At 45.1% G+C, this 16343-nt stretch overlaps 1 long non-coding RNA gene across 2 annotated transcripts in view; it reads right to left on the bottom strand.

Moving 5' to 3' along the window:
* The window catches only part of LOC135244667 (uncharacterized), a 180067-nt gene that overhangs the window by 36010 nt on the left and 127714 nt on the right, over positions 1-16343 (bottom strand). For both annotated transcript variants that reach the window (XR_010327028.1, XR_010327029.1), the window contains one exon: positions 762-1015. This is a non-coding gene — a long non-coding RNA (uncharacterized LOC135244667). The remainder of the gene's footprint in view (positions 1-761; positions 1016-16343) is intronic.

Below are 16343 nucleotides of genomic sequence, written 5' to 3' on the forward strand. Positions count from 1 at the left end.
CTGACAGCAGGAATGGGACAGATATTCATATACGACCTGCATACCCACAAGCACGCAAGGTAATGTAAAAATGCAATTTCAAAGCAAACAAAAAAAAGCAAGTTAAGGAAGCAGACAGGAAAACAATGCATTTCCTGCAATACAAACGAATGCGCTGTCAGGAACATACGGTGTTTTGGGGTTTCGGGTGCACTGGACCATTTCCATCGCTTCGGTCAATTTACGACAGACGACTGTCCGTTCGCATCACGCGGGTAATTCGCTCGTGTCACGAGGGGATCTCGTACATTGAAAAAAACGTCGTCATCTGAAAATTTAATTACTTCCAGCGGTCGTCTCCAGTGGCCCGTCTGGTTAATACGCCAAACGTTACGTTGAAAAATAAATAAATTAATAAAATAATTCCATACATTCCCCTGCTGGCCACACTATAAGCACGTGTCACATCGACACTGCCAAGGCCCCGCCCGCGGAGCGCGTATTCTATAGCAATATGGAGCATATGGCGGAGATTCATTCATCATATTAAAATGATCGTCTGCGCATTGATGGCTGCTTCCTCCTCATTCACTGCTTTTGTTTTGAGGCGGAGTTTATATCTCCCATCCTTCCCCAGTCCCTCAACCCCCCCCCCCCCACCCCCCGCTCCTGGCGAAAGTCAGCACGTGGACTAGTCTGCTCCAGTTTTCCTTTTTTATTTTTTCAGGAAAAGCTCATTATCACACCCCCCCATAGCCGCCCCCCCCCAGAGTCACACGCACCTGTCCTCCGGGCGTCGGCTGGGACACAGCTGTCACGGGGCCGCCGGCTCCCACCCTTTTCCGCTATTAATACCGCCGTCCTTCAGGAGTCACGAATTCGAGGGGCCGCGTTCGCCAGGTGCTCTGCCGCCGCGGTCGCCATGGTTACACCCAATCGCCAGACGGCCCAGTTCCACAAGGGGGGGGGGGGGGATTGGTGGGGGCTCTTAATTCTGATGCCAAGACGATTCAGTCACAAAGAAAATCTTCTCTTTCTGTATTTTACAGAGAGAGAGAGAGAGAGAAAGAGAGAAAGAGAGAAAGAGAAAGTCAGCAATGGGCAGCCTCACTGTTTTCTTTGGGTACAGATCAGGTTTTTTTCATTCTGGTGTTTTGTCAGACTGTTTTTGATTGACTGCAGCAATCGAATGTTGCAAGCCGTAAACAATGCCCTCCTGTGCCCTCCGTACGTTGGGAAAGTTTACTTTACCTCAACACCACTCAACAAAGCTATCAAAACTGTAGGCAGGTCTGTACTGTGTAGATAAAAAACTATACAAATAAGGTCTATTTTCATTCCAAAAGGGTGCAAACAAAACATGGTCATGAGGAAGGATATGGATGGATGAATTAATGGATGAATGGACGAATGAATGAATGAATGAATGAATTAATTAATTAATTAATTAATTAATTAATTAATTAATTTTAATGTAATGTGGGACAAAGACGAAGAATCCATGGCCATCCACAAGCATTTATACAGCCCCCATTTACGTTTGTTTTATTGTGACACATATCACACTTCTTGACAAATCCAAAATGCAAGACATAGAATATAGACCTGACTTCACCTGAACCCAATTTGAATCACACTTGGAGGCGCTTTTGGTTCAGACCGTAAACTCTCCCATTACCAGCATCGTACTGGCACATGAAATCCCGTAATAAATAGCAAACAGCCAGGAGAAACGCAATCTCGGTCCAAACGCGTGGAAACGGACACGCAACGCATTAAAAATGCACAGCCGCATATATCATAAATTCCTGAATCCAAAACGTTGTCTGTATGGGATGCAAGTGTAAAAACGGCCAGAGAAAAATTAATCACCAGCCTACAGATTTGTTTGTTTTTTGACCTTTTGTCTAGTTCTCTCTCTCCCTCCCTCCCTCCATCTCTCCCTCCTCCTCCCCCTCTCTATGTGTTCTCTTTCTTTCTTTCCCAAGGTTCCTGAGCCTCAGACAGCTGATTGTTGCCATGGTGACAAGAAGAATCAGATCTACATTTGATGCCTGGCTGCAGACACCAGCAGAGATGTTTTTGTACTTCAAGACAAAAAAAAATATTAGATGAGGCTGAATGCTAAGAGGAAGGCCTCGATGTCAAGGAGGAGAAAAAAGGAGCTTGCTGTGAATAGAACAGAGACAAAAAACGTCATGTTTAGAAATTGGGCTCCATAAAAAGAATTAGCACATTTTTCAGAACGAACGTACATTATTGCTAGATTACATTTTTAAAAACACATGACTAAAAGTTCCTTTTTCAAAAGCTTTTTAGCAAATGCCAGCTTAGCCATTAACCGTGCGGGGAACAAACATAAGAATGGAAACCCATTTGAGATTTTGCAGACAGGAACCAAGCTGATAAGTGCTTGATGGGTTCACACCTGTGTGGTAATGACCATTAGCTTCTTTTCTTTCTTTTTTTTTACTGTAAAAACAGGTGAGCTCAGAGAGTCTATTTATTGACAGACGCATTCGTCAGTCCATTTGGAGCAGAACCCCTGATCTGGTCTTCGGCACAGCAGGGGCACCATCAATGTGAGTTTGCAACTCACCACGAAAGAAGAAAAGCGAAATAAGTCTGAGATTTTAGCAACGTTCGGAGAAAGTGCGTTATGATTAAATTATACCGCTATCTATTTGAATTTTTATATAGTTACTTTTAATAATAATAAATAATAACTTCACAAAGCACCTGTCATACAGAGAATCAAATAGCTCAATGTGCCTCACACACGAGTCAAGGGATTCAAAATGAGGGTAAAATACACACAAAATCAAATGACAGGATAAAAATAAGTGGAAATATAAGTGAATAAGCGTGTTTCACACTCAAAATAAGAACTTAAATGCCTTTTATTTCACACAAAAATCGGGTCTAAACCAGAGGTGGGCAGTCAGGGCCGTATGTGTTTCCATGCCAACTTCTGGCCCTTTTACACCATTTTACATTTACAACATTTACGCCATCTCTCATTTTAGCTACATTTCTGGATAAGCGCATGAACAGCAGCTGAAGACAGTTTAGTAGAGCAGACAGGCAGCCCCTTTCAGCTCCAAGAGGCTCATAGCTCAGTTGGAAATCAGCCACCCTACAGATTTTGTCCCACATTTCTTGCATCATATAAAAAGCCTTGCAGTTTCGCTGAAGGTTCTGAAACCCTTTTTTTTCACCGAATGGAAAGCTTCACAGTATTTTTAAAGCAGACAGACTGCAGTCTGTTTGTCAGATGCTGCGGAAAACAGCGAAGCACATGACCTGCTCTGCGTTCTGTTTTAGAAATGTGACATTTCCTCAAGTCTCAGGTGTCTCAGCTGTGCATATTTACAGAGGTGAGTGTAGTCCTCATTTTAAAAACGGCTGTCATCCCCCCATGATATCATAAAATATTTTTTTTTTTTTAGTTGTTGGGTGTTGTGATTTTACCAGTCTAGCAAGAATGACATAATGACATTACAAGCAAAAGGAAAATATCAACATTTCGAGTTAAGAAGAGGCTAAAAGTTTCATTGCCATCAATGGTGTTGAAATGGTGTAGTATGTTGATATATGTCATATGTATATGTATATATATGTCTTATATGCCCAGCTCTACAGTATCACCACTGGTACACAAGCTAATTAGAAAGGAACCAACAATTAAAGCCTCTATTTTCAGGAACAGTAAGCTATTAACTAGTGCCCAACGTGAGCACTCAAATATATTCACAGTATACACAAAATGTATTCTGTTTAAAGAGCATTAGGTGGTAGGGAGTTTAGATTTGTTTGGAGAGTGCTGGAAATGACGGCAGAACCAGGAAGAAGCTGCCTGTGGCGCAAGTGCCAATGTTACTCACTGCGAACTGGCCATTTCTTTACTGCAGCTAGTGAAGCGGCCCACTCCCCTGCAGGAACTTTAAAGACAGAGTAAGTCCCCACAATAACTAGATCTTTTCAGTGTGTGACTCCCAGTGCCACTTTTGGGTCAGGGTCATTGTAATTGTTTCATTTTAATTTTGGTGATTGATTGGCAACCATGACGGTTTTCCCCCTTCTTCTTCTTCTTTTTCAAGAACACGTCCCTAGCTGAGAAGCCAGGGCTCAGGGGCATCTCGAGATTGGATTTTGCCGTTTCCAGGGAAACGGCGTGCCCCGTCGATAGCTCCGCTCCATTAGCGGCCAGCGCGGGGGGGGGGGAGAGAAGGGTTGGGTTTGGGGGGGGTCAAGGGCTTGACTTTGGTAACACACCACCCGTTAATTTAATTCTCACGTTAGTCTTTCCAGACCGACGAGAAGGACGCCCGTTGCCAGGGGAGACGACGCTCGGCGAGGCGCGATGTTCCCGCCATTCCCGCCTCCGTCGTCTTCCAGCGTTCGCCTCCCTGTCATCGGCGGGTAATAAGACCGGAGATCACCTCGGTGGGAATTCAGACCGAGGAACACGGTGCTTTCATTTTTAATCTGCCGCTATGCCACGTAAGCTTTTTATTATTAGGGACTACCCAAGAGCGTGCTGCTTGTAATTTCATACCTCCATTTATGTCTCCATTTAGCCTTGGAATAATCTGCCAAATATAACAATATGCAATACTAAATATAAAAGTCCTAATAATATGAAATAGTACCAAAAATTCAAAAAACTTCATTAAATATTAGATGATGGAATGTCTATAATTACAATTAGAATGATTCTGTGGAAGTCTACTCCAAAGTCTTCTTGCACTTTACCTTGTTGAACTGGTTTTGGCAAAGGTGAATAATCTCATGACAAGGACAATGGCCCAGATATGTTGAAATGCCAATGATGTACGCTGCTTTCTGAATGCCAGTGCTTTTGTATTTTTTTCTTATAAATACATTGGCCTTCAGCACTGTACTTGTTCTGTTTAAATATAGGAGTGTTTTAATTAGCACCAGGAACCTGTCATTGTGAACTCGCTCTTATGAATGGGTGACTCACTCTGACGAGGGACAGCAGGTCGATGCCAACTGTGATGATGACGGATAAGGTGAAATTCACCTGTGCCACGGCACACCTTGCCCGACAAGAAACAGCGGCAAGTCAGGCGTGTCCTTGAGACTAAGCACTGCTATTATCCGCAGCTGCAGACCTAACCAGCTGAGACCCGCATTATCAAACTCTACCTTTAGCCGAGGGCACAGGCACACTCCTGGTGAAAATTAGGACTTGCGCTGACGAGAAAAGCAAAAGAGATGTTGAACCGAAAAACATTTACTCCGACTCCCATGACATCAGCAGGTGATCAGCCATCACTGCCAGATACCTGTTATGCCTCATCTGGAATCCTAGAGTTGGCTTCCTCTGGTCAAAAGCAATGGCACCCAGCCCGTCGAGTTTAGTAATGCATAGCGGCACTGGTTAGCATGAACAGGGTTTTATTACGGCTTTTCCTGAACAGAATACCATGGGCACTGATATCCATAATAACTAAACAGTTAAATAAATGAAACCTGCAAATCACAGGATGCAGGCTATCTTGGCGTGCTCGGAATTTTCGAAACCGCACAGCTTTTACCCTGAAGGCTCTCACGTTTCGGACTGACCTTCCCCGGAACGTGCCGGAAGCAAAAAATTGCTTTGGCCTTTAGAAAGGAGACTTAACGAGGGATCCTGGCCTCTGTACCTTACGCGACTCGTTCTTCTTCTCAAAGTTTTCAGTAGCTCTCTGGAAAAACTGCGAAGCACCTTCACTGTCTGCCGCTGCTAGCTGTAATGCTATTCACCTTCGCTGTCAGTGAGCGTTTAACATTAGGGCCTGACCAAATGATCACTGTGAAAAAACCAAATGCAATTTCCAAGGCGTTTTGCAATGTGTTAATGCAAAATTCTTACTCAAAATGAGTGGTAAGACTGCATTGCCAAGACAGCATCTGAATGATCACTTAGGCAGCACACCACAACGGCAAGTTTTAGTGCAGGAACAGGTGTTTCCCATTAATTTTCCAACACGTCCAAAAATGAAAACAATTGCCTTAAAATGGCCCGGATCAGGAAGTTTTGAAATCAGGGACTTAACTCTTTCAGACCTGCCATATTTGGAAATGGTGCAATAAAAATAAATAGTTCAATTCAAACTCACATCATATAAATGTTCATTTCACACAGATGGAATTGACGCGAGGAGGAGCATCTGGAAATAAAAGTCAAACACAGATTCATATCTCGCATTTTCATCTCATTGTCCTCACAGGGGGGGGACGGTTTGCTTCCCAGCTCATGGTCCGGTAATGCAATACCCAGACGGGACATATTACACTCAGAGAACGTTACAGAGGGCAGTGATCAGGCAGGAACCCACAATGCTGAGGGCAATGCAGATGTTCTTTCTGAGCTACAAATACACAATAACCATTTCTCACATTTCGACTGCTCTCAGCCAAGCTTGGTGTGTGCCCCCCCCCCCTTCCCCACCCGCCCACACATACACACACACACACACACACACACACAGACAACCACCATCAGTGTAGTAGGAGGTATGCTATTGGCTCACGCTCACGTGTAACCATAGATACCGGTGTCACGCGTAGCCATAGACACTGGGTGATTCATATCTTTAATGCTGGCCCTTCGTGTTTGTCTGGAGTCAAATGAGGACGTTCGGAAGCACACAGAAGAGAGGACAATAAGGGCCATTATGCTGCCTGGTGACATTAGCGGGGAATAAATATATCTTGCTAAATAAACGTTTATACGGCATTATCTGAGAGGGTACAGCTTGTCGACGTGCGGCTGTCGGTAATGACTTGGGCAAGCTGGCGAGAGTTTAGCAGGGACGCATTCATCTTCTCTCAGTGTTTGTGTTCTGCCGCGTCGCACCCAACCGACGGTTTAAATCTGCCAATTACAGTGTGTCCTGTGGCCCGGAGAGAAAATGCTTCAACAGATATGTCAGTTATCGCCGTGGCAATGGTTTACTAATGCAACCGTTGCCAGGCTATGACTTATATGGGCATTGGGGGAAATTTGTGATCAGTGATTTAGTGCACAAAATGCATGTAATCTACATACATCTACTTACCTTCTAAGTGGTAATTAAAATAAATGATGGTGCTATTTAAAAATTCATTCTTCAGACCTGATGATTAATCACCAGCACATTAACAGATCAGCAGTCATAACAATGACATGTTGGGTGAGCCAATAAGAATGTTATTAACTTGGGAGGTTTATTTTTATTTACTGGGGTTGTTTCTAAGGAATGATTTAATATTATTCATGTTTGCCTTCTTATTGTCAGTCGGTCTCGATAAGAGTGTCTGCCAAACGCCAGTACCGTGATGAAACGTAATCTGTTTATCTTATTTCTCGTGGACGTCGCGTGGCTGTGTGTCGAGAGAGCTTGGCGCTCGCGCGAGGGCGAAGCCGCGCAACAAGAGCCGTCGTATAAATTAGCCTCGTTCCCCGCGCGACGAGATCGACGCGATCGCCATGACAACCGAAGGAAAACGGTTTTCTGAAGACGCCGCGCAGCCGGTTAGCCGCCGCCGCCGCCGACTCCTTGCGTGCCGTACGGCCGAATAAATGGAGAGTCGATAAGCCGGCGGGGAATCGATCCCCGCAAGCGAGGCCTATTACATTCACGAATTCACCGAGTGCATCGATAATGGGCCCTTTCTTAAGAGCGAGGCTTACAGATGCAGTGACTGAGCTCCCGCTAATGTTGCGAAGTGAAGAAGGTGTGTCGCTTGAGTGAATGACATTCTGATATTTCAGATACTCGCGGAGCCAGACGGTTTTGCTCGGACGGCCCCGAAGCAGACGCCGCTAGGTTTTTTGCCTTCGTCCGGCAGGCTTTTGCCTCAAAAGTAGCACTCTATGTGGCGCTAAACTGCACAATTAGCTCTTCCGATTGGCTAAACTGAACAAATATTGCCTCTGATTGGCTAAATTGAACAAATAGTGCCTCTGATTGGCTAAACTGAACAAATAGTGCTTCTGATTGGCTAGACAATTGTCTTCACACCGGACAGCCAGGCAAAGGGAGGGTGGGAAACTAGCAGTTCTCGGCCTTCAAGGACTATTATTTGAGTAATAGGGATGTAGACCCTGTTGTCTTGGATGAGTGGAACAGGCGACAGAAGATAAAAGACAGTGATTTGTGCATATTAATTTACATGGGAAAGCCAAACCAATTCAGGATAAGAATGACCAGGGGCCCACCCACTGTGCTAAAAACAGGTGTGGCACAGGCACACTGTAAAATGCCAATTTATGATGAAATGTATGTGAATGTACATAATATCCAGCTATAATAATGGATAGTATGTTTTTAATAAAAATAATAATATTAATCATTTGCTATGGATAACAATGTAATAATGAAGTAATAATAACGTAGTAACAATAACAAATGTTGATAATGCAATGTTTAGACTTGCCGCATCAAAACCCAATCACATGGACTGCTTTGACTGGTTCACTTGAGAGATACAGGAGAAGTAAACAGTGAACTATTCACTAATGACGCAGGATTAGAAAAAAAAGAGGTGTGTCCTTGTAAGGAAATATGCACAGGTCCATAAATAACACGTAAAATAAACAGCACATGAGACACACTTCCTGTTGTCGTGAGTCACGCTCGGGTACGTAACGCAGGTGAGTCATCAAAGGATGCCATTCCTTGCGATTCTCCATTGCATTGCGTTACATCACATCACACTGCTGGCGTTCAGCGGACCGAACCGGTGAGAGGCGCGTCAAGACCTGGGATCATATTTCATTTGAAATGCCGTAACATTTAGACACCAGAAAAAAAAAAGCCCTGGCTGTTTCTCAACAAAATATGACAGTACATTTCGGTCCGTGACGTGTCTTACCGAAAACTCCCGGGGGGGCTGCAGGGAATGTTTTCAAATATTATCGCCATGTGAAAAAACGCAAACCGCAATACATATTTTCAAAATGTCATGTATATTTTAGTCTGTGAATCCGCTCCGCGGCTGGGATCACGGAATGTCTGAGGGCATGTCGCCTTATTCCACCGCTCACATCGCCCGAAAACGTGTGACATCACCTAATTACTACGATTATACGCCGCTACGATGACTACGATCAGAAATCACGCACGACGCAACTTAACTTAAAAAACACGTTTCAGTTATAACTTTTCCACCCTGGGGTCGTCAGACTTCAACGCCCCAACAGTCCTTTTTCTGACTTTACAAAAGAAGTTAATCTCCTTTTAATTGGCGGTGATTTATCCGCTCGCCGTCCTCCAGCTGTGCCGATCGCGCCCCCGCTTCCGCACGCTAACGGCCGTGAAATGATATTCGTTTGTGCGATTTGGCACGGGACTGGAACCGGGCAGCCCCTTTTATGCCGTCAAAGGGCGCGGGGGTTACACACTAACCGTCACTTTCGGGGACGGCGTGATTAACGGCCCCAAGTGCGGAAGTATTTTACACGCCGGGGGACGGTTATGAGCCCTTTGTGCGCCGAGAACAGTCTCTGCGTCGCTCGCAAGCGATTCATTTTATTTATTTATTTTATTTGACCTTTATTTAACCAGGTAAAATCAGTTGAGAACCAATTCTCATTTACAACGATGACCTGGCCAAGAGGCGTCAGCAACAGAAAATAGGTAAAATAAACACAGTCAGCACAAAACGACGCATACAGTACAGACACAGTACAGTACAACATACAGTATGACATGACAGTACATAAGAAATGGCAAAAGACGGCATAGGTAAATAAATCAAAAGTGAATAAATTAAACTGCAAATATAACGCACCCAGAGTCAAAGAAGGAGTCACCAGGCGAGTGTTTTTTTTCTTTAAATGTGAAGCTGATTTTTTTAAATGTTAAATTCTCCAATGAATGCTGCAGGCGCACATGACAGCAGAAGAAATCTACGCTACTCCTCCCGGTAATATTTTTACGATGACGCATTAAAATTCCCTGAATGACGCTATCTTATCCGTCCATCCCTCCCTTTCATCTTTCCGTCCCTATTCATTCCGCTTTTCCAGGTGAGGGGGCCCGGCAGCGCGTCCGGAGAGAGGGGGACGGGAAAATTCGATCCCCCTGCCCTTTGATCACCTGGTTACCCCATCAGATCCCTGAACGGCCTGAATGGAGCTATTCAGGGACCCCATCGGATCCTCCACCCGAACAGACTGCGCATTCATGGCCTTTGTAATCATCACTCTTCCCTGAATACCTTAAAAATGCTGGCCTTTTTTAAAAAAAAAATTTTTAAGCTTGATTGCCTTTTAAGGGGAGGGGAGGAATGACCTCTGGTTGAAAAATACACACTGCATACGTATACTGCAAAACATATTACAGGTCGGAAAGTAAAGCCTCTCTCAATGGGTAAACCCAGGGTGTTGAGAGTGGACATTCAGTGAAGTCACATATTTAGTGATGAAAAAAAAAAAACAATCTACCAGCGTTTGTGAATGGAAAAATAGTCCCCAGGCCCCACCCCCTGCCTCTACTCTGACCCCCCTCTGAGAAGTTACTGAGTCTGCCCTTAATTACTGGAAGGAGAAAAAGATTAATGGACTGGTCAAGCTGAGGAATTTGGAGGGAGCCCAATCCTGGGGAAAACCCCACCTCCCCCCCCCCCCCCTTCACTGCGTACCCCATGGAACTGAGCAGATTAAGAATATGCCACAAAAAAAAAAAGTAATAGGCAAGGAATCAGCAAACGAGAGAGAAAGACAGAGAAAGAAAGAGAGAGAGAGAGAGAATTAAAGAGAGACGGAGAGAGAGAGAGAGAGAGAGAGAGAATTAAAGAGAGACGGAGAGAGAGAGGGGAGCAATGGCGGACCTTTACTGGCTGAAATTAATGAAATGTCACGTCTTCTTTAGAAGCAGCCAGCCTGCCCCCCCTCCCGCCCAGCCCCCCACACCAGGTGCGAGCCGAAAAGTTTCGGAAAGAAAACGCTCAGAGCGCCGACCACAAAAGGGGGGCGCCAGGGGAAAGGGGGCTCACCTTCAGCAATTCCCCAATAGATAAATATTTTTGTTTATGGGAAGTGATTATGGCCCGGGACAGGAGGGCTCGGCTCTCGGCTCTCAGCAGACACCGCGGGGCGGTTACTCCGCCAAAAACACCGCCCAGACACCACAAGGCAACCTCGCACAGCCATAAACGTCCAACGAGATTAAAGCTTTCACCGGCAATCAAACGTTCAGTGCCGCTCAGCCGACCTTCAGTCCAAGTGCGATATGACGGCTCAGAAAGCCTCACAGACACTGATAACGCAGGTCCTTGAAAGGTTCTGAATTTCTAATTCGGGTCCCGATATTGAAAAAGTTTAAGAGCTAGTGCAACATGGCATAAGTTTGGAGAACAGCGCAGTCTACCAATCTGCCCGGTTCTCTCTCTCCATTCTCAGTATGTTCACTTTCTCCAGCTCAAACACAAAAAAGAAGGAATTCTTGGCAAACACCTGTATTATCTTATTTCAGTAAGCGGTAGAGTAGCCAAGAAGAAAAAACCCTGTGTTTTGTGAGAGAAAGGTATGCACTGTTTTGGCAAAGCTTCTAACCCCTGTCTCCCCTGTCTCCCCCCCCCCCCCCCAATTCTGAGGCGGGGGACTTCAAATGAATGGCTGGACCAATGATTGTTTTCCATTCTTTGACCAGGAGTTTCCATGGAAACGTTAATGTTGTCAACCCCAGACTGACTTCTACCTGAGCACAAAAAAACAACAAAAAAAAAACCCCACCATGGAACAATGGTTCAAAGACAGTACAGGTGCACAGGGGTCAGTGCAGCTGCGTTCTTCAGACAAAGGACGCTGTTGTTAAATCCTTTTTCACTCCCCTGCTTTTCTTTGGCCAGTGAAAAAAAAAACGTCAGTCTTGGCCTTCTCTCTCCCCCCAGACGTTTTTATTTCTCTTTTGATCACGGAGGGATTTTTGGCTGAATGTTGGGGGGGGGGCAGGAGTGAGGGGTTGGGGGGGGGGGGGGATGCAGCTGGAACATGGAGAAACGCCTCCATCGTCCCCTGTTTCGCCCACCCTTCCCGTGTGTTCCGTTTCCCATAATGCACTGCCCTCCACCGAGGGAGCTTTGGCACGGGCCCGGTTCAAACAGCAGACAGCTCCGCTTGGCGTTCCCGCCAAAATGGAACCATTTCCAAATGCCAGGCGGTGCAGCTTCTTGATAATTTCGAGGTGCTTCTGAAACGCCCGCCTTGGAGTCATTTGCGATACTTGTTCTGGGGTTGAAGGTCAAATTGTTGGTTTCAGACCACAGCCCATGTAACGCCAGACACAGTTCGCCCACTAAGGTAAGGGCCAAGGCCCATCGTCAAGGCAACCAGTCACGTTCTTTTCCAGGGCTAACTCACATGTCTCAACCACGCTACACAAACACACTGAAACTTTATTTCACCTGTGACCCCCTGTTACCTCCGCCAGATTGATTTATCTGGCGTCCAAACACTGCCTGCGGCCACAACGTGGGCAAAAACATCAGAACAGGCTAGTACCCATCAGACCAGCATTGGCGAGTCCTATCGGTACGCCATTGTTTTGCAAATCGGCACTCCAACGATCCATTGCGGGCATGACCGTTATCTTACCTCCACCTCAAAGCGCCACTCGAAAGGAGACACAGAACAAAATCTTACAACCAGAGGATTTTAAAAAAACACAAAAAAACTTTGTGTTTGTGAACACTCTGTCGGCACATCAGGAACACACGACACAAGTTTGTACGTGGGCCTCGCACTAAAAGCGCTGAAACTAATGTTGACGCAAACACATCGTGACGTGTTAATACCTTCGGTAAACCTGCTCCTTCGTTTAAAAAAAAAAAAAAAGAAAAAGCTACCTGTATTTTGTTACAGAGGGGTCTTTGAAACCGATACGACTCACATGTGGACAGACCGGTGACGCGGAAGGACTCAAGCCGAGCGACTCGTAAAGTCTTTCCCTGCCCTTGAGTTACGATATTTTCAATTGCAAACGAAAGCCACACTTCCCCCGGTTTTTTTTTTTTTCAGCGGGGCTGCAAACAAGCTTTATTTTGGCTCCGTGTGAATAATATGAAAAATAATAACCGACTGATTGCTCCTGTGCAGAGCGGCGGTAACAATACCAGCGCGGGAAATATTGATTAGCACTGACTGATTGCGCCGCTGTGTCGAAATGGCCCCGAGCCTGGAGCGGGGGGGGGGAATACATTTTCGGAAAAGCGAGAGAAAGCTCTCCGTCTGTTTTTCCCTCCACTGTGTTAGCGTTCCCGTGGCTGAGGTGTGTCCCTGAATCGGAGGAGAAGGGAGCTGCAGGTAACTGCAGGTTCTTCATTTGAGGAGAACAGAACACATCTCAGACTCTCCCAAAACAAACATGGAGGGGGTGAGTTGGGGGGGCAGGGGGTAGTTGAGTCCCAAAAAGGGTGCCAAGCATAGCCTACAGCGAACGAGACAGGGACCCAAGGGATCACTATAGGCTGTAACCCAAAGTTTGGCTACTGAGAGGGACAAAAACAAGTCTTCAACTCACTTACAGGAGCCCTTCCAAAGCCCCCCCCAACATGGGACGGCGCTGATCTTATCTTGCTTTTCACTTGGAGAGCACCAGCTTGTTTATGCAATCATATTTTTAAAAAATGGAATAAATAAAAAAATACAAAAATACAGTCTGTGCACACGTGTCTGCTCGGCAGTTTGGCTTGACTTCCTGCCAGAGAAGTATTTTGTTTTTTTGAAATTCCATAAATACATCACAGATGCCAGAAAGCCACTGTGTGTGTGTGTGTGCGTGCGTGTGTGAGTGTGTGTCCGTGTGTGTGCGTGTGTGTGTGTGTGAGTGTGCGTGAGTGTGTGTGTGCATGTGTGTGTGTGTCCGTGTGTATGTGCGTGTGTGTGCGTGAGTGTGTGTGAGTGTGTGTGTGTATGTGTGTGTGCGTGTAGGAGGAGGTGGTGGGTGATGAGTGACACGACAATTGCCTGCCACTCTGACCTCCAGAACACTCAGGACTGCTACCAAACTCGGGTTCAAACAGCAAGTTATACGTTTAACACGCAGACCAGAAGCAACCGACCATGCGGTTCTGGGAACTACTCGTTTCGTTCTTTGATTCCCAACGCCAAGCAAAGCATTCTGGTCAATGATTTCCACATTGCTCGGATCCCTTAAAGACCGAGGATTACTCGCCGCCGATGCTAACGTTTGTGGGGTGGGGGACCTCCATCTATGGTGCTGTACACGCCATCATACAATCTCTGCTATTTTTAGCACTCTGAGAAAGGCTCGAGAAGATTCGGCTTCTTTCAAACGTTTCCAAACAATCCACCTTTGGACCGAAGCCACTCTAAACGTTCCTTCAGCTCTGAATATTTCTTAAAAATAAGATGCAGCTGTTTTGCATTTTCACAAGCTTATGTTTTTTCTTTTTTTTTTTGGGGGGGGGGGTATGTTTGGGGAGGGGAGGAATTCAGGGGTTTCAGCAAATACCTAGGGCCAAAGGTTGCTTCGGTTAAGATAACATGTCTTATGGAAAACATGACTGAGAACGTGAGACTCTCAGGCAGGCGTGGAATTATCTTTTTTTATTTAGATTTTTTTTCTTGCATAACAAATAGCCGGTATAACCAAATGCACTAATCCTGACAACCATAAATAAAGCCGAGCAGCCTGGGAAATAACGGTCAGCTTTGAGGGAAAAGTACGACAGGCTTCTGCTGAAGTACGCAGGTTTGGACCCAACACTTTTTTCCCTCTGTAATAAATGTTATGAGAAACCAGGCCAATTTGTTCTCAGGAATTTGATGATAAATCACAAAGGGGGGAAAAATGCAGAAGGATCACTAAGAGGCCGTTCCTGTTTTGCAAATATATGCGTGTGTGTGCACAACCAAAGCAGAATCTCCAGATAACAGGTAATGATTCGTCCACATTTGCTTGTACGCGGCACGTGAGAACTTCTGACCTAACAAACCAGGTGAGGGCGAATCCAAGGTTGGTATTGCTGCTGCACAGATGGTAGTATAAAGTTGCTTCACAACATCTGACAGCACTTCTGAGCCAATCTAAGCTAAAAAATGTTGTGATAACATCAATGACATTCGGGGACAGCTGGAGGCCTATAAATATGCTTGGGGTAAAAGCGCGACTATTGAAGCAAAAGGTGTTTCGTTTTTTTTTTTTTTTTTGGAAGCGCCCAGGGCCGTCTCCGAGACGACAAAATTGTCATTTTGATTTATAGACTCATTTTCATTAATGAATAGCCAGACTTCTTGACGACATTGAAATGATCCGGGGCAACGCTTGTTGCCGAGCGCTGCCAAGCCAGGTATAAATGAACAGAGCAGCACGTCCTGAAGGTGTAATGAAGTCAATAAAACTGTCAAAGTGACTAAAATCAGGCGCTTACCTTGTTGTCCTTCCTCTCGAAAAAAAGACAAGCTTTTGACTCCAACTTTTTGTCACTACAACTACTGAATACAAGAATGCAGGATGGTTTCTCCTTAATCTAGGGTGGTAGGCATATGGATCCATAGTTTTTTAAAAGCCATTATAATATGTGATCAGTGATGAACACTTGCTAAAATTCACTAAAATATGGGGACAACATGCACAGAGGTTATATTGAACCAAAGCTTTTGTCATACATAAGGGTGTCTCCAGTCCTGTGCCTCACTGTCTACAGGTTTATGTGATTAATTCCATTCAATTAGCAGCCAATTAAGAGCCTGGAGACAATGTTGGTGGTCCTTCAGCCAGCAAATGACCTTAATTGTTGATGTGCTGAAACACAAGGTGAACACAGCAGACTTTCAAGACCACCAAACCACCAATCACCGGCAGCATTGTTTGATTGGTTGTTACCAACATGCTCTGTGATTGGTGGATCGCCTGTCTGTCTTCTGCTAGTAAGCGAATGACTGTCATTTGAAAATTATGACATCTGTGAACACATTAGCAGACACAGCCTTTGAGCGGACGTCGCCGCCTCAGTGACCTCATATCCTCTGTAAAGGCCTGGCAGTTGTTCTCTTCCTCCTTCCCTCAACCCCCCCCCCCCCCCCCCCAGGGACACAAAGCTCCAACTTTGCAAACGTAGGCAGACTTTTTGAAGCCACACAAAAAGTTGCAGCTACAAACATTTAGGAGGATTATGCTTTCAGGCAGGGATCAGCTGAGAAAGAAGCTCCCACCCACACCAAAATGAAATTAAAATATATTGTAAAATGTATAACTCAGGGAAAAATAAATATAGAAAGTAGGCACATATTAGGAATATATGTAATGATATAAAACAGGACTGGAAAATATATGGTGCATGCATGGACAATCATGTAAGTACTGTATACAGTAAGTACTGTATATTGCACAGTATGTCATTTT

The sequence above is a fragment of the Anguilla rostrata genome, chromosome 2 (genome assembly GCF_018555375.3).
Source record: "Anguilla rostrata isolate EN2019 chromosome 2, ASM1855537v3, whole genome shotgun sequence".
NCBI lineage: Eukaryota > Metazoa > Chordata > Actinopteri > Anguilliformes > Anguillidae > Anguilla > Anguilla rostrata.